At 31.6% G+C, this 6979-nt stretch overlaps 1 long non-coding RNA gene across 28 annotated transcripts in view; it reads right to left on the reverse strand.

The window, feature by feature from the left end:
• The window catches only part of LOC110807301 (uncharacterized), a 29322-nt gene extending 22403 nt beyond the window's left edge, over nucleotides 1–6919 (reverse strand). For 6 of the 28 annotated variants that reach the window (XR_002538452.2, XR_002538458.2, XR_002538446.2 and 3 more), the window contains exons 1-3: nucleotides 6678–6908; nucleotides 6302–6359; nucleotides 3497–3614 (exon numbers count right to left, since the gene is read on the reverse strand). This is a non-coding gene — a long non-coding RNA (uncharacterized LOC110807301). Of the gene's footprint in view, nucleotides 1–3496; nucleotides 3615–6301; nucleotides 6360–6677 lie in introns of all 28 variants that reach the window. The other 22 variants (XR_015819661.1, XR_015819660.1, XR_002538445.2 and 19 more) reach the window with 9 other exon arrangements.
• Between the last annotated feature and the right edge of the window lie 60 nt (nucleotides 6920–6979).

Raw genomic sequence — 6979 nt, forward strand, 5'->3', positions numbered from 1 at the left:
AATTAGACTTTAAAACAAATATTATTTAAATAATTTATAATAAATGCAAAATAATGAATAACCAATTTTTATTTTAAAAATATAATTTATTAACTAATGAAACAAAAAGTTAATAAATATTCATTGAAAATATTCTCTACCTCTTACGGCAGAAGTAATTTCTCTCAAAAACATCTATTTCCAGGTCTTGATTTTATCTTTATCAAAGAAAAAATAAAAGATAACTTCTACATTTACTTAAAAACACTTTTTGTTTTTAGTGTCAAGCTCTTGAAGAAATTTCCTATTCCAAATTTGACAATAAGCAGAAGTTGACATCGTTAAATATCATTCCGCAAAAAAATTTCCACCTTAACAACTTCAGAAAAAAAACTAAAATATACTTTTAAATTGCTGAAACAAAAATGCTGAAAAGAAACAAGATGCTTCTTGTTTATTACAATCAAGTTTATGGTTTTAGTAAATGATAAGTTAGTATGTGTACTTATTATTGGCTGCAATATTCGGTTAGGAAGAATTTGTTCCAAGTTAAAAAGATCCCCAAAAATATTTGGAATAGGAAAAAGAAAAACACACAAGCTTGATGTAATACCACTATTGTTTTTTATTACTCTGAAATGTTTAACTTTTAGCTGATTGTCACTTACATAAATCTTCTGAAATGTTTCTTTACCAAGCACAGATGACCTTTACTAGGAGTGATGACCACTGGCTAAGATGCCAAGGTCCGGATGTTTTGACTTGAGTTAATTTCATTAATATACATCTTTTGAAATTTTGTAAGTTAAACTAATATCATTTATATGATTTTTTTCACAAAAAGAATATATCATTTATATACATTTTTTTTAGTGGAATACTAGTCATAGTTTTCGATAATTAATATCCTACTAAAAATATCATTTATAAATGCTAACAAATATTAGTAGTTTGTTAATCCTCTGATCTTAATAATATCACAGAATTATATTTTAAAATTATTGTTGTAATTGTAAAAAACAATTGTGAAATTTTCTTGCAGGAACTTGGATCCTATTGAATAGTTATCACATGTCCTGACGATAAAGATAACACCAATCAAGGAGGCATTTTGAGTACAAGGGAAGAATCTTGAGGACCTTATTAATTTTCTAACTGAGCTGTAAATTCCTTAATTTGTTTCTAGGGTGGAACCTTCTTGGTGCATTGTTAAGATCTATTTTATCTTTTACTGTAAAAAACATTATGGGAAAAGGAGAGATGCAAAACTATAAACAGTTTGCCTTATTGCAAAGCTTATTCATCAATTAGCAAATCATCTTTCTGTTGTACTCAATAATAACAATCACACACTGAAAATACCTAAATGCCTTTATAAGACCTAAAGAAAAATGCATTTTTTCCACCTTAAGTTACTACACTTATGGTGTATGAACTCATGATTTGGCTGCACTACCGTAAGTTGAATGGGAGCAACAAAAGATATTTACTCTTCGGAATAGAGTGGAAGAAAAGAGGAGATTCACAAAAGAGGAATATGATCATATATGTATATGTATGTATATATCTTAGTGTATTAACGGTATATGATGTAGATATAGCCCAAGGTAACTTGGTAACGATCAAATCATCATATCTGCATGTTTAACTATGATATTCACTAAAAATAGATCTCCAGAATTGCTATCACCGAATCTAACTGGTAATCAAATATGACATGTAATGACTTGCGACAAAATCAACATCGATCTATAGAGTTTTAACGCTCAGTGGTGCAAAACAAGCTAAACCAACAATAAATTTAAACCTAAGAGTAATGTTTATCTTTTATCAGGTCATTGCAGCCTGAGTAAAACCACCTACCTTCACCCCTGCTTGTGATTATATATTTCACATAGATATCTCCAAGATGAAGATGTGATTTGAACATGAATGAGATTCAAGATGCTTGATCTGTAATAACATGAACACAGCCAGTTTGCATCTCCGTTGTCAAGTATTAATACCCAAATATTCCTAAAGGTAAAGCTTCTGGTCACCCCAAATTAGCCATAAGGCTTTTCTAAAGGATTTATTAAGCACGCCAAAAGGAACTAATATACAAGACCAAACTTTGGGCATTGGCAAGTTAGAATTATGCAATCTTCTTTTTCTTCAAAGGCAATTATTGGCAATTTAGAGTTAAATGCCCACAGTTCAGAACCAATTCAGTGAACCTCCATTGAAATAACATGAGCTCAAAATTTTGTTCTAACTTAATTCCACATAGATAACTCCTAAAAAAAAATAAATCTGAATACAAAATGACATTATATCCATGCATCTAGGAGCTCAACCCCCTTTTTTCTTCATTTAACTTAAGATTTCAATGGTACTAATATATCATTTAGTAAAAAGCTGCTCTGTTTAATTTGATAAACAGTGCATATCATGTGATTCTAGTTTCGGAGCTCATTTAATATGCCAGTATATGATCTATGATTAACACGAAAGTGGACCATGATGGGTTCACAGAATGAATCATGCTAAAAAAGACATTCTAAATATGTCCAACCTGACTTGTCCCAGAATCTGAAGAACCATGATCCAGAAAACGTGTTCCCATGTGGTAGGGTTTACTAGGGAATTATGACAGAAAACTTAGAAGGTCATCATGAGATGATGTCAGTTAACATGACCTTGCGGAAAACTGTGGTTGATTAGTGAGGAAAAGAGTAGAATAAGAGAAGGTATGTATATATACCATCGGAAGTGAATAAATGAAGGCATGGTTAGAGATTGTTGCAGCCATAATGAAATCTCGCGAAATCATTGTGAGGGAAGGCCTTTAGACTAAGATGAAATTACTAGAGAAAGGAATAACAAACAGGAACAAAAGGTTCAGGTGAACCCTTGGAAAAATATTAGGCTTGAAGGTTGGACATGAAGAAAAAGTTCTATATTTTCAAAATGCACGGAGGCAATGAACAATCTCCTCAAGAAAAGAAGCAACGAATAACTAATTATTTTCCAAGTCTTATGATAAATTGGTGAAGAATAATCAGCTCTTATGGCCAATATTACATATAGGTCAGACTTACAACAAACATATCACTTTATTTGTCTACCAAGCAAGTAACAGGGAACATGTTGGCAAAATTTTGTAGAACCACAAACACAAGATGCAAATTTAGTGCTTCATCGATCACAAAGCAAATGAAAAGTAGAACAAGAAACTTCTTTCCATGTAAATGCACAAAAATGAATGGGATGCATAGGAATGTGGATGTAACGTGTGGACATTTATGGGGTAATTCATACTACACACAATAAATTTTTCATTTTTCCCCCAAACAAAATAATAGATCATGGTTATGCGTAAGAGAAACACAACTTGACCATTCTTCTACAATTTTATTTACTCATTATCTGTTAATTGAGATGCAGAATATCATGCCCCTAACTGAAAGAAAAAAGAAGTATTTGCATCTTCAATGAAGGTAAAGTGGAAATGCTAAGTAAGCATTATGTAACATACCATTTTAATTTTCAGCTGAGACCTTGGACAGAGGAATAGCAGCAGCAATGATGGTTATCAAGCATTCAATTGGAATTGGTTGACTACCAGATGTACTTTCAGTTTCGGACAATTAAACCTGCAGTACCAACCAGAACTATAGGTAAATGCCTTAATTAAAAACACATAAAAACACATGCACAACATCTAATGCCTATGTGAGTACTTCTTGGTTGTTTCTACATTAAGCCATAGTGTAATTTGAATTTAAACTTGTCTATTTTGTTTTTTCTCCACTTTTTATTTCTTTCGAGGATTGTTATCCTCTGTTGACGTGCTTCATCTCTTTCTATAATTTTTTTCGGTAAGAAAAGAAAATTTTAATATATATCCTCATCTATTCATATATTTCCTATTATGGAAAAATAAAGTACTATTAGAAAGCAAGAGAAGAAAAGAACTTGAGGGTAGGACTAGTGATGCAGAAGATGAATATCTTAAAATGCATTAATTTCTAATAAGATACATTTATATAATTGTTAAATTTATGTATTATTCAGACATTTAGGTCATTTAGAAATTAGTATATATATATGGAATAAGTTTATTATTTCCTATTTAGTTGGGATCTTATTTAGTTATTCTTATATATAAGTTGTTTCAATTAATAAGCTCATTTTCTTACTCTTCCAAATTTCTAGATAGACTTAAGAATTCCTATTTTGGTTGTATTTTTTACATATAGATAAGGTACCTAACTAGTTATTAATTCATAATTGTTATTCAAATTTTAAGATATTGATTTGATTACTGAGATCTAAGATTTCAACTTTGATTCTTAATAAATTTTCTTTAAGTTTTGTTCTTCAAGTTTTCTTTGTCTTCTATCAGTTAGTAATCCTTCAAAAATACAAATACACAAAAGGAGAATAGGCCAAAACAACAAAATAAGCCGAATTATTAAAAAACGGCAAAGCAGTCCCCATGTAAACTAGACAAGAAATTCGCCTTAAAGAGACTATTTGCCTTAGCCCAAAGAGACACCAAAAATGGCTATCTTGTACCAAAGAAAGAAAGGAGAGAAAGAAATAGTCCCTAAAATCCTAGCATTTTTCTCCAACCATAGCACCCATAACCCAGCAAGAAACATCCCTCTTAACAGCAAATAGCCGTCTTTTTTCTTTGGAAAATCCATGAAAAGAAGAGAACAAAAGCACTCATGATTCAAAGGAGAAACCCCATAAACACTTAAATATGCTTTCCGAGTTGATGCTCCAATGAAATATGTAATGGTATCACCACTCCCTTTACATTAATAGAAGATAACAACCAATAAAAGACCAAATATAAAACTTAAAGTAGGTATGTGTAGCCAATGTAAAATATGATACTTTCTCCACCTACATTGTCAAGTACAAAAATACTCCCATGTTACAGATCATAATGCTTTTCCGAAAAGATTTCTTAACCAAACCAATATGAATCAATACGTAAAGACCAGACATTCTGTATTGGAAATTTAGAGATTACATTCCTATAATAGAGAACCAATTAACAAAAACAGCAAAAACAAAGACAAAATCATCCAACTGGGGATCAGCAAATGAATTCCGGAAAACTATTTAGACCAAGCTTATGCATCAAAAGCATCCACTAGCTATTAGATGTAAAAGGAAAGAAAACAAAGATATGTGGTCCCACACATACAGACACCAAGAGAGGTTATATCTATAACTATTATCCACAGATGACAACCGACATGCAACTACTTAAAAGTAACAAACAAGCAGTCGAAAAAAATATATATGTAGCTTGAACATTTAGCTAACATCCATAAAGAAGGCGACGCAAATAACTCCAACTCAAAATATTAACATATTTGTATTAATTGACCTTAAGAAATTGAAGTTGCTTTGCTTTGATATACCATCTGATCGTTAATGTTACGACTGATATATTTAACAAAATGCCATAACAAGACCACTACATATCTTTTGAATAAAGAACCCAGAGTGTTGGATCCTTCACATGCTATAATCAATTTAATCTCATTTTATAAAATCAACATAGAAGACATGTCAAAGATACAAAACCAATAAATAATAGAGACTATAGAATCTATAATGTTGCAATGTTCTACATATATATATATATATATAAAAGAGGGTAATGGACTGCACATATTAATTCCACAAGCAACAAGTATATTTGCTCCTTCATATTCCAAAAAACAAATATCTCCTTGCAGATCTTTATATATGAATTGACAACTAATTATCCGCAGCTGCAAAAATTAACATGTCAATTCATATATTTTAGTTGTCTAAATAAATGTAGGGATCTAATATTTTATGTGTTTGTCCATGCTGATTTTGATCAATAGAGGTATAGATTACCAGAAGCAAACAAATAAATGATAAGAATGATAATCCTGCAGCATTACATAAGCCCTAAAATATTGAAATGTATTGGAGAAAAAGTAAATTCGCAAGATATAAAAGTCAGGAACTGTAGCCAAAAAGCGTCTATCATGAATGGTAAAAAATAAAATCCAAGAGCATTTTAACAAGGCAATAAACAGCTCAAAACTAAAGTCATCTATGCAGTGATCTAACAAGTTAAAAAGGTGAACTCCTCAATACACTGTACAAAAGCAGCACCACACGGTACGCGTCTAAGAAACAACTGTATATACATCTAACAACGAGAAAAAAAAAATCCTATATTAATTAAAAAGTAAATCGCACTACATACTCTAGAAAAAAGAAACAGCAGACATTTAAACGATACGAACTGACAAATACGAAAAAGAATCATAATTCCGACCTGTAAGAAGAACGCGCACCCCTTCGAATAGAAACCAATATTAATTAGCAACTGTTATCTGCAAACATTTCCTCAACAAAACATGCCGTCAGAAATTTTCACGATGAAATAAGCAAAAGACATAGTAAAAGCTTTTCCTTATTCACCAACAAAAAACCGAGAACTGCAATGTCTAGACAAAAGTAAGGTTGGTTCTTAACCCGTTTCAATTTACTGTTGCTGCAGTTTCTCGGCAGCCAAACGTATTCCGATTCAAATTAAAGTAGCAAAACCGTGTTCACGAACAAAAATATAAGAAGAAAAGAAACAAAAACACGAGAACGGCAAATCGCAACGAAATTAATAAAATGCATAAGAGAAATTTCGACAAACTAACCAGTATGAAGCTTGATACCATGGATTCCAGCTTCAAGTGTAAACAAGAAAAGATACAGAGGACTAAATTTAGAAAAGCAAATCAAACATCGCAACAAGGAATAAACATAAACCTTCGACCAAGAATCGGAGAAAATTTGAGAAATGGATTGGTATGAGAGTGAGATCGTCTCGTACTGCAAAAAACAAGGAAAGTTGTAGAAAAAGAGAGAGAGGAAGAGAGAGAAAAAATATCTGGAGGAAAGGGGATTTAAATAAGGTAATGTGGGGGAGGGGGAGAGATTGGGTGGGGGATGATGCCCC

Source organism: Carica papaya, chromosome 1 (assembly GCF_054855325.1).
Source record: "Carica papaya isolate Zhongbai chromosome 1, ASM5485532v1, whole genome shotgun sequence".
NCBI lineage: Eukaryota > Viridiplantae > Streptophyta > Magnoliopsida > Brassicales > Caricaceae > Carica > Carica papaya.